Source organism: Tamandua tetradactyla, chromosome 1, assembly GCF_023851605.1.
Source record: "Tamandua tetradactyla isolate mTamTet1 chromosome 1, mTamTet1.pri, whole genome shotgun sequence".
Taxonomy (NCBI): Eukaryota; Metazoa; Chordata; class Mammalia; order Pilosa; family Myrmecophagidae; genus Tamandua; species Tamandua tetradactyla.
The window spans coordinates 506,038-518,595 of record NC_135327.1 but is presented as its reverse complement, the minus strand read 5'-3'; the positions used below and the strand labels follow the sequence as shown (position 1 = coordinate 518,595).

General features: G+C 33.8%; 1 protein-coding gene across 1 annotated transcript in view; it reads left to right on the top strand.

Moving 5' to 3' along the window:
* The window catches only part of LOC143679957 (uncharacterized), a 137,985-nt gene that overhangs the window by 104,454 nt on the left and 20,973 nt on the right, over positions 1–12,558 (top strand). Inside the window, exon 7 of the mRNA XM_077156453.1 lies at positions 6,732–6,824. The gene's annotated coding sequence lies outside the window, so the exon portion shown is untranslated. The remainder of the gene's footprint in view (positions 1–6,731; positions 6,825–12,558) is intronic.

The window sequence follows — 12,558 nt, the reverse complement described above, 5'->3', positions numbered from 1 at the left end:
TTCTGATGTACTATAGTGGTTGAATTATGTTCCCCAAAGATATGGTCAAGTCATAATCCACGTGCTTCTAAGTATGACCTTATTTAGAAACAGGATCTTTGCATATATAATCAAATTATTTTAGAGATGCAGAGTCATGGACACACAGAAGGAAGAAGGCCATGTAAAGACCGAGACAGAAATTGGAGTAATGCAACTACAAAATGATTGCCAAGGATTGCTAGCAACCACTTGAAGCCAGTAAGAGGCAAAGGAAAATCTCCCTAAAGCTTTCAGAGTATGAACCTGCAGACGCCTTGATTTCTGACTTCTGGCTTCAGAACTGTGAGAAATTTTCTGGTATTTTAAGCCACTCAGGTTTTGGTACTTTGTTACAGCAACCCTAGGAAACTAAAATACTTAACTTTCATTTCTCTTTTTTTCTTAATAGCCATAGTAAGATCTTAATAGTAGACCAATCAATGTTGAAAAAGTAGAAATTATTTTTAGAATACTAGGATGTATTGTCAAACTATGGAAATTATATTAAGAGGATGTTTTCTTCATGCAGAACATGTGGTAATTTATAAGTCAGTGGATTTAGAAACTATGTATAAATAAGAATTTTAATTGTTCAAACTGTAGAAAGAACATTGTTTGCCCCAAATCCTGACCAACAAATTTATTCCTTGGACATAACTGCTACTCACTTATCGGTGACATCTACTCATTTGATCTGGATGTGGCAAGGTTTCATTCCTTAAGTGCACTTGCTTTCAATTGAAGCATGATCTGTAACCTCAAGGACGCCTTAGATATTTTTTAAAACCTAATATTTTCCAAAATAAAATATCTTTTATTTTGGAAAATATTTAAAATATCAATACAAATATTTTAGTTAAGGTAAATGATTTTTATGGTTATGCAGCTAGTTTAAAAGCTTGATATTTAATATGTAGAAATGAGTATCTTTAACATAGATATGTTATCTCACTCAATGATAAAGCAAACATCACAAACCTATTACTACTTGGGAGCTAATTCATTATCAATTCTATTACATCTTCTTATATTGCTAAATCATTACTTATTACTGATAATCAAAACACTTGTATTATTTCAAATTGTAACCTGAACAGAGTTTATTTTATTTTATGGCAAAACAAAGCATTGCTCTTCCTTTCACTTACTTATCATATTGGCAGGTAATGAACATTCTTAGATGTTAAAAAACAAGTGCATGACACAGTAGCACTTTGAATAAGCTATGAATTTTCTAAACATAGGTTTTTTTTTTGTTTTGTTGTGGTAACATTCCATAAAATTAGCCATTTTAATCATTTTTAAGTGTATAATTCAATGGCATTATTAGCAGTCACAATATTGTGCAACCCTCACCACCATCAGGATTTTTTCATCACCTCAGGTAGAAACTCTGTACCCATTCCCCCTTTCTCCTAGTCCCTATTACCCTCTGATCTACTTTTTGTCCCTATGAATTTCCTTTTTCTAGATATTTTGTATAAGTGGAAACATATAGTAGTCATTACTTTGTGTCTGGCTTATATTACTTTGCATAATATTTTCAAGGTTCATTCATATTGTAGCATGTATGACAACTTCTTTCCTTTTCATAGCTGAATAATATTCCATTATATACATATTTTGTTTATCCATTCATCTGTTGGTAGACAAATTGAGTTTTGTTTCTACTGTTCAGCTAATATGAATAATGCTGCTGTGAATATTGACATACATTTATCTGTTTGAGTCCCTGCTTTTATTTCTGTGGGATTTATACCTTGGGGTGGAATTATCAGATCGTATGGTAATTCTATGTTCAATTTTCTGAGGAAATGCCAAACTGTTTTCCACAGCAGCATTAGAGACTTTATAGTGTTCTTCCATAAACAGGACTTCTGCAATAAGTAAATATTAATTTTACTGGTTTTCACCATCGGAGATGTTCACACCTGAGTCATTCGGCCTTTCTCATTTTATATATATGTGAAGCCTGTAATTCATATGTAGATCAGAATTAAAAACCAAGCCATAATTTACCAAAATTTTGTCTAGTTAGTCTTTCAAATTTATACTGAAAATATGGAGAATGAAGTATACTGGGATGGACCTGAGGGTACCTGCCATTTATATTTTAATATTGGTCAAAATACTCATGAAGCTTTCTGAGGTATGTTATACTTCATTTAAAAAAATGAAATGTTTCATTTTAAAAAATGATGTAGTCACATAAATCTGCGCAAGCTTCACCTTTCCCTGGAGTCCTCTCAATCCTTGGCCTTAGTTAATATTTTTCCTGCCAATGATCATTTGGCCAGAGTAAGTATACATATCAAGATTCCCCTTTCAATTATTTTGGTGAACGCAATGGATAGGTGTTAGTTGAAAACATCTTTCAGTAGCCTCTTGCATTGATTGGTTATGGTAGATATGATAGTGGTTTTTAAATGTTGCTCATCAGTGCTGTCACAATGAACATACATAAATTATGGAGGAATATATAATCAATAGCAGACTGGCATATCATGGTTTATATTAGGAAGTCTTGAATGGCTTTCCCTTTCAACCTTCTGTTATCTGCTGTTCTCTTCTTACATTCCTAATGCATACAATTGATAGTATTTTAGTTAACCAAAGTGAGGAGGACAAGGAATCACTATCCTGCATCACAGAACTCAGAGCATCCCCATGACTTCTTCCAAAGCCTTCTTGAACTAGCTTCAATAGGAAACACTGTAATTGTGGAATCATTTTGATAAGTGACTTTAAGAAATTATGAGGTGCTTTTCCCTCTTACATTCAAAAACCACTCAGTTCTCCTAATATCTTATGACAGCAAGAAGCACGTATCATCTGGGGAATAATAAATGCTTGACCAAACAAATTCAACATTTCCCTTCTGCCCTTCAGATAATACATTTGAGTTCAAAGCTCACAAATCATACATAACTTTAAAAATAGTTCTCTGTCTTGATTTCCCTCAAATGTTTAGCCAGTGTGACCAAAGATTATTTTTGAAAATATTTTTCAAAATATATATTTTTAATCATAACAGTGTAAAAAATAGCACTCCATCTGGTAGGGAATTTGATAATGACTGTTAAATGTAAGAACATGAATCTTCTATGAATATCCTGCTGACATTCTAAAAAGGCTATTCCTTTTGCCACTGGTCTTTCTTGTAGGACAAGTAAGCATACCACCAAAACATTATAAATCATCAGTCAGCCCCTCCCTCTCCTTTCTTCTCATCAGCCTTTTAAGATCACTTAATCGGGTCTATGGCCCAGGTTCCCCAAAGATACATAGTCCTGACTGTAAGGTTTCCCATAGAATCCAGAAATATGCATATTTGTTGTATGCTCTTCATCTTTATCAAATTGAAGACATTCTTTATTTCACAGAGCTTTTGAAATGCATCATGTGTAGGAAAATAGAACAAAATGGACATTATTTTCTCAGACTCTGAAAGCAGGATCATAGCTTCTTGGCACAGCCTTTCAGCAAAATGAAATGGTAATTGCAGTCTGTGAAGAACTGCAAACACCTACCACCAAATGTCCCTAAGGAAACATTAATCATATCAATTACATATTGGGGTAACCATCTTTTGTTTATTATAAATGCATCTCTCACTGGAATGGGGAAACTGGAGAAAAGTAATTTTGCTCATGTTTTCCTGAAATTACATTTTTCAGTAAGTCTTTTGGCTCCCACAGCTTCAGCTGCTCACTGTTGTTTCTCTATCAAATGCTAAACTTAAAACAGTCATAATATCCTGTAGAGAAGTTACTGCTGCTTAGTTCTCATTTAAGTTTTAAGTTGAGGCTCCTTTTTTAAAATTACATGTCCCAAGTTTATGTGACGATAATACTTAGGCTTCACCTATGGGCAAAGAAAAGGGATGATTTGGCATCTATGTACATTTCTATATGTATGCCAGAAAGAGACTGTCTCCTCTGGTGAAGTAATTTGCAACACTACTACATACTCTGTAAGTTCTCAAAGGGGCCATCTGGCCAAACTTTAAATGAAATCTAATGCTGACTGCTTTGAAGAGCTGCCCATTGTTTAGTCCTAAACCTTACTGAGATATGTGTTTATCTGTACATCACAGTACAACCTTTTTTGGTCTGGCTTATTTACCCAACACGGGTGTCTTCAGAGTTCATGTTGTCACACATATCAGAACTCCATTCCTTTTTACAGCTGAATAATATTCCATTGTCCATATAAACTATATATTTTTTAACCATTTGTTGGTTGATGAACACTTGGGTTGCTCCATCTTTTGACGTCTGTGAATAATGCTAACATGAGCATCACTGTGTAAATATCTGTTCAGGTTCCTGCTTTCAGTCATTTTGGTTATATACCTAGTAGTGGGATTGCTGTGCCATATGGTAATTCTATACTTAGTTTACTGGTGAACCACCAAACTGTTTTCTACAATGGCTGTACCATTTTATATTCCCAACAGTAATGAATGAGTGGTCTTACTCCTCCACATCCTCTCCAATAGTTTTCCTTTAAAAAATTAATAACCATTCTAGTGGGTGTGAGATGGTAGCTTGTTGTGATTTTGATTTGCATTTTCCCTAATGGCTAATAATGTTGAGCGTTACTTGTAACTTTTTCAAATATCAGAGAAACAGAGGAAGGAGCAGTAGGTCGAGGGAACATGAATGATAATAGCTATTTCCATTGTAATAAGGATTTGAAATTCTAAAACCTAGATTCCAATCTAATCTTAGCCACCTGTGAAATACATGACTTGGGAAAGTAACTTACTCTATATAAGCCTTCCTTTCTTCATCTATAAAATGAAGGTAATGACAACTTCCTACACTTTGTGAAGATTGAATGAGATTATCTATATATAACTTCATTTAATAACTTATAAAATGTCATATAAGTGTTTGTTAGATTAACTGGGCCAGCTGTGAGCAAAACTCAGTCCTTGAGTTATCTTTTATTAACCATTATTACTCAGCTATTCAAAATCACAGCAAATTCATTTTCTTAGAAAGGTATGATCTCAGCTGGTATCAAGCTTCCATTTTCACCTACCACCACTGGCCACATTAGTTCCAGATAAAGAACCACCCCGGAGGCCTATTGTGATCCTGGGCAAATGCCATGGGGCTTAGTATCAGGGACTGCCTTATAGTTTTGGGTCTATTTGAGAGTTGATGTTGTACATGTGAATACAAATTAGACAGCAGACCCTCTGGTCCTGCTACCTCCCTTGCCTTACAAAATATGGTCCAAAGCTCCAGTATAGCTCCAGAAGAGCTTTCAACTTCCTGGGAATATCTGAAGCCAGAATCTATTATGAAGTTCTCTCTTCAAATTCAGATGTAACTTTCCTAAATGTAAAGGGTCAAAGTCACTACTGCTATGGATCAGAGTACAAAAATTAAAAACTTGTATTTGCTTCTGTGCTCAGGAATCTGGAAACCAGAGGCCCTAGGTGGAATGGAAAAAACCAAAAGAACAGCTCTAGAAACAACGGGATTTTCTAAATAATATGAAAATTTCAATTAAATCAAGTCCTAGATTATTGTTTTTGGAAAGAGACTTAATTTATTTTCCCCTTCTCTTTTGTTCTCTGCCTCCTTTTTTCTTTTCTTTTAGAATAATAATAATAAAGTCAGGTCCTTTCCAAGGGATTTAAGGAATTGTTCATGATTCTTGAAATTATTCTAACTAACTCTAAATTCACATTTCCTGAGTTCTAACCAAAAATTACCACCCAAAGTGTTCTGGATAGTCACTTCACAGTGACTATTGTAGCTACTTGGCCCTCCTCTTATAATCACTCATTTACTTAGATAAATGAAACCAATATCAAAGGCTAAAATTCAAATAGAATGACTATGAAGCTCCTTTTTCTTTACTTTTTTCTTTTTAAGAAAAAAAATTCTGATATAAAAATAAAATGTGCTCATTATGGAAATTGAAAATTTTCAGAACTATAGCCAAGGAAATCAAAACATATATAATCCTTACTTGTTGGAATAACAGATGCTTTATATTTTCACGTCTGTCCTTTCTGCCTTTTTAATAGATATTTCTGCATGTATATTAATATAGTTAAGATTATATACTGTATGTACAGTTTTGTTTTTAAGCATGTCATGAGAATTTTCCTGTGTAAATGAATATTCTTCATAAACATTACCTCAGCCCCCATAATATTTTATCATAAGGATAGACCATTGTTTATTTAAATTCCTGTATTATTGATCTTTTGGTTTCTTTCCATTTTTCATTAATGTGAGCAACTCTGAAATAAACATGTACATAAATAATTATCCATTTTCTTAGGATACATTTATGTACATGAATTTACTAGCTCAGCAAATATGAAAATGGTTTAAAATTGGCTTTCCTTTTAAAGGAAATCATATTTGGGTTGTTAAAGGATTAATGACACATCAACTTGAATGCATTTTTGATAACCAGATAGCTAGCTATATTCAGATAATCTTTGAAAGCTGTTATATGAATTGACTGAATCTAATCTTTTTATTATGTGCACCAGGATGCATCCCCTTCTTCTGTCTCATATTCCTTGGGACAGGAATCAGGAGTATAGGACTAAACCTATTTATAAGTTGTGTCAGACATGCATATATGTCCATCTTGTTTATGGTTGCCTGCTTACCTTGTTGTTCACAAAGTCCACATTTTTCTCTCTCTCTCTCTCTTTCTCTCTCTTCTTTCAGATGGTATGGGGCGAGTCCTTGCTCAAGATGTGCATGCGAAAGACAACCTACCCCCTTTCCCAGCATCAGTGAAAGATGGCTATGCTGTCTGAGGTAAATATTTTGGTTTTCTTGAGTATCATCCAACTCAAACTGTATTTTTTTTTTACAGACTTTGGGTCATTCCAGGCATTCAGCCAGTTTGATATCAGTTTCTCCCATGGTTATCAGAAGAAATTCATTCATAGATAATCACATTAATCTACACCTACATATTTTCTGACACAATATTGATTACAGCTTTTCAGAGAAAGTACTATGGTGATGTGGAAATTCTTGCTTACAAATATGTAGGAATTGAATAAAAACACCATACCATGAATTATTCCCTCTGCACCTAAACATGCCAGGCAGCAGTCTATTTTAGCCTGGAAATTTTCCAAATGTTTTCCAGATGAAAACATATATATGTCAAAGATAATCAGAGCAAATACCCAACACAAGGATAAAATGGGTTGGTCTGTTTCCTTCTTTAAACTCATACATCAATAAAGGGCTTCAAGGAAAAAAAAGTATGAAACAAGCTTCTAATTCCCTGGAAGATGCCAGTCATCAAAGATCTGAAGCCCCAGATGATGGTACTGGCAATTGAAGCTCTCAGAGGTACTTGAGATTGTAAAATTCTTAAAAGCAAATACTTAATAGTATTTTCCTGCTTGAAGTCCAATCTAAGAACCCAAGATGAAAATGCAAGTGAGGGTAGGCACAGTGGCTCAGCAGGCAGAGTTCTTGCTTGCCATGCCATAGACCTGGGTTCGATTCCTGGTGCCTGCCTAGGCAAGCTAAAAAAAAAAAGCAAGTGAATTGCTTAGAAACTATTATTAGGTATTATATCAAGACCAATATAGTTGAAGAAATATCTAAAATGCTTTCCAGTTTATCAGAGCTGTTAAAGAAGGTCAATTCCTTTTTAATGATCAGGTATGGAATCTTTTTACTGTTTGTTTTTTTAAACGTATTTAGCCATTAAGATAATTCCCCACTTTTTGCAGTAAGATACATTCATTAACCTCCTCCCTCAGTCATCATCTTTTAGCAAGATATTCTTATTTCGGAGAAAATATAGCTAATGGTTAAGTTTATGGGCTTTGTACAAAGTCAGAGTGATCTGGGGTCTAGTGCCAGTTCCATCTTTGGAATTTAGAACAAATCACTTATACTTTTTGAACCTCAGTTTCTTCATCTGTAAAATAATGATAATTATAATAGTACTTTCCCCAACAGGTTATTGTAAAGATTAGATGCCATAAAAAAGCCTTAGTAAAGTACCTGGTACAAAAAAAATGCACTCAGTAATTGTCTTTTTAAATGTTTAATGGTATAGCAATTATGATCATCATCATTATTATTAATATAATCACGTTTTCATTTACTGCCTCTGAAAAAAGATGTTATCTGAATTGTTACTTTCCTCTTCTGTATAAATAAAATGGTAGGGATGTTGATCTTATGTTTTAATTCCCACTAGTTTTCTGTTTCTCAGGAACATCTTCTTGAGTGAACATCATTTAGCAGACAATTTGATCTCACCAGATTAGAGTACTTCTGAAATTGTCAAAGCCAAAAAGTTATTTATGATAATAAATCCCCAGTGGCTCCTATGTTTCTTTCTTCCAAATCATTTCTTCTGCAGTGTTCATAATAATGATTATTGTCCAGAAAGAAAATTATTTTATTTTGTTGCTAACCCTCATGGCTCTGCTTGTTTTTTTTATAGCCTCATGGCTCTTCTTGTCTTTGTTTGTTTGTTTTGTTTGTTTGTTTGTTTGTTTTGATAACCTTATGGCTCTTGTTTCTTATTCCTCACTTACAAAGTAAATTCTACTTTGATCTTATAATCTGTAGCCATAAAGGATTACTATAAAAATGACAAAATTCTTAATTCCAGACTAGAACTACTTCAGATAAAACACAGAAGGGGCTAGAAAGTCTACTTTTTACATTCTTCATAGTATGAACTCAGAGATAGTGAGAAAATAAGTTATTTGAGTCAGGACTATTCTCAAACAGAATGTTGTTCTGTGATTTTGCATGAAGTAACTACATTTCAGCAAAAAAAAAACTATTGCTCAGATATTTTTTTGTTACCAAAAAGAACAGTTAACCATATGAGCCATAAAAAAGGCTTTCTTGACTGTAGAATCTATCAAATTTTTATGTAAAATTGCTGTTCAGTTCTTATTTATTCTTTTGTTTTAGCACAGTGTTTTTTTAATTATTTCATGCTAAAATAATGTCTCACAGTATTGAAAGTTCAAAAGATTATCTCCCATCCCCTAATCCATATTAATTCTGTCTTGTGCAGTGTTAGTAGTTCTTTAAGATATATAATGAAGAGATTTAAAAGATAACATTTGTGGAAATGGTCAAATCTCAAAGCAGGAATGGGTGATGTGTCTATGTGTCTATATGTGTCATTGAGACAGCAGAAGCCATCAGTGGACAAAGATTCATGGACTAAAAATAGCATTTGGTCTTTTAACCTTGCATCTCACCCTTATTTGTAATTCAGAAAAATACAAACACTAAGTCTTAGAAGCCTTTTTTACCATATTCAGTAATTAAGGTGATTTTTATTTCTTTGCTAATAAATCATCTGTTTTGTAATACCACCCCAGCCAGTGTTGTTTTTTTATTAGAAAGTTGTGGGTTTACAGAACAATCATGCATCAAATACAGGGTTCCCATATACTTAGCCTGTTATTAACATCTTCATGTGTATGGTTCATTTGTTACAACTGATGAAAGCACGTTTTTATGATTCTATTACCTATAGTCCATGGTTTAACTTAGGTTCATTGTTTGCATAGTTCAGTTTCATGGATTTATTTTTTAATTTTTATTCTGTTACCATATATAGAGTCTAACATTTCCCCCTATTAACCACATTCAGATATATATTTCAGTGCTCTTAATTACATTCACAATCTTGTGCTACCATCACCAGGCAGTGTTTTGGTAAAGAATATCCTTGAGGCAATTGTTATGTCTCTCTACCACTTTCTACTTTGTGTACCTCCTTCTCTCCATCCCTTTCTTCCTTTACTCCTGTTCCTTTCTCCCACTCCCTTTATTCTCCCTTTTTTCTTCTCTGCCTTTACCTTAGGCCTTCCAGTAAGAACCAGTGGCACCTGTGAACATTGTTAACACTCTGGGTGTAAAGAGGTTGCTAAGTTGCTCTGGATCACTAAGCATTAGCCAATGTCCTTCAGAAACATGTGGGATAAAACTCCAAACCAGTAGGAGGATCACTTGCTTTAAGGTATGTGGGTTGAAAAATCAAGACAGTAATAAAATGACTAAGGAATTAAGAAATATGTAAGAACAGCTTAAAAAAAAAGATTGTAAAGAAAGCAGGAATCAAATGGTGATGATACACTGATAAAAAGACCTGTGGACTGTATTCAGGAGGGAATGAATGTGAGAGATAAAAGCAGAGAATAGAAGATTAAAGTGACATTTTACCAATTAAAACCCATACAATATGTTTATTCATATTTTTGAGGATGGGTTTCTCCCTTCACACTGAAAAAGCTGATCTTCTTGATGCATTCATACCCCCCTGTGGTGATGTGGGAGCGCATTGTCTTACAGTCTTTTCTTAAATGTTAATAAAGGCAAAACATTTCAGTACCCCAAACTCTATTTTCAGGCAGAGGTTCAATTTGCAAGATTTATCCCTGCAGGAACTTAATTTGGAATCATTTTAAAAAGGGAGTATTTTGAACACACTAGGAATTATTTTGAGACCTATGTGTAACATACAGTTCTTGAGGAATATAACAAGAAATCCTTGCCATTTGGTTAAAGTGAATTTTTAAAGTTTTTTCTTTTTTACATCTTGATTGAAATACATGCTCTTGGAAAATACAAAACATCAAGAACATTTTTAAATTACCCATTCTCTTTCTGCTTGGACACTAGTAACATTTTGTTGTACTTCTTCCAGTGGGTTAAAATGAATACTGAAATTCAATAGACACCATCCATAGCCTTTTTTTTTTTTTGTATACTGTATGGCAGGGATCACATTTCATTCTTTTTCCATGTGAGTATCCCATTATTGCAGCACCACTTGTTGAATTTTTGTTTGTTTTACTTGTTTGTTTTTTGGGAAGTACATGGGCCAGGAATCAAACACGGGTCTCCTGCATGGCAAGAGAGAATTCTATCACTGAGCTACCTTGCACCCCCACCATCCATAGCTTTTTTAATTTAATTAGTTCTTATTCTTTCAAAGAAGTCATATTCCAAGGTTTCTATTTTTCACTTAAATCCTCTCTGGTCACAGTTGGTTCTCCAAATCATTTGACAACCTATTGCCTTTTTCCAATTCTGATGTGGAAATATTTCTGTGAATTTGAGAGGTAATTTGGAATAATTTAGTTAATTCCCCAAACCTTAAAACACTGTTAAGGAAAAGTTATACCTCCTTTCCCAATACTAACAATAAATGGGCATTTTCCTCTGGGAGATGATAGTAGAAAATGTAATATACCTTCTCTCTCATTTATCCTTCACCCCGTTCCCTAATTTTCATTAAAAAAAAAGACAGCAGATAAAATCACAAATGACTGACTTTATTTAATCCCTCGGTATAATTGAATCTAGTATTAATCCTCTTATTCCAGCCTTGTCAATTTCCCTTGCCCTCACCCCACCCCAACCCTTTCTATAATCTGTATTTTAGTATATGCATAAATACTGTTGCCATGTGCCTGTGATCCAACTTAGGCAGTGAAGTTCTATAATCAGAATAGACAAACTCTTAATTCCTCTGCCTTATTCCTTGTCAAGGGTATTTCCTAGGACTTTCATAAAGTCATGCTCTCTCTATAGGCCATGGTTTTTCAGTCCTAACATTTATTGAAAATTAAAGAACAGCTATAAAATTTTAGGAGGCTTAAAGAGAGGTCACATATGGCCAGAAAATGAAAATGTAGAACAGTTATGGCAGATGATTTGGGGATGATCATTCTCTATTAAAAGTCCATTCGTATAAGAAATGAGAAAACATTGCAATAATGATTAGTTATCCAATGATATCAATTTTATATCAAATTAAATATCCAGGAATCTTCAAATAAATAGTTAAACAGAACTAAAATGTTTTCTGAGCATTAAAAAAAGAGGGAGGAAGTGGGAGCAGCTTCAGGGTCTAGTATTAAGCATTTTGAATGGCTGTTAGGGTTTTGTTTATATTGGGTTTATCACTTTCTTCGAATTAAAACCTATAGTTGGAAAGCAGAAAAGAAAAATCATTACCAAATATATCAAAATTAGATGGGAAAAAAGATTCTAAGACTTTACAGAAATCTTGAATCCACCATCTTTTCTAATGTCATACTGTGGCTTGCTTAGTATTTCTTTCCAAGCTTTGGGTCCATGTGCCACCATACCTCCATTTCCCTTCTTCCTACCCAAACTTGTAGAATTCATCTTGAATATGGCAACTTTCTCTTTACCCTGTCTCTTTAATAGATATTTAAAGTAGATATCAGCAAGTTAAATAGATTGGTAATTAATTATCAGTCTTTACGAGAAATAGCATGCCATGGTATTAAATTGTAAAATCAGGACTTCTGTGGTAGTTCATTAAGTTTTTATTCCAAAAGTTTACTTTTAGTCCGAATTTGTCCACATTAAGTTCAATCTTCTAATACCTCATTCCTCATCAAAAGTGGTCCATGGGCCAGCAACAGCAGCAGCAGTGTGCTAGAAATACAGAATCTCAAGCCCTATCCCAGACCTACTGCATGGAAATCTATATTTTTGCAAGTGACCCTTA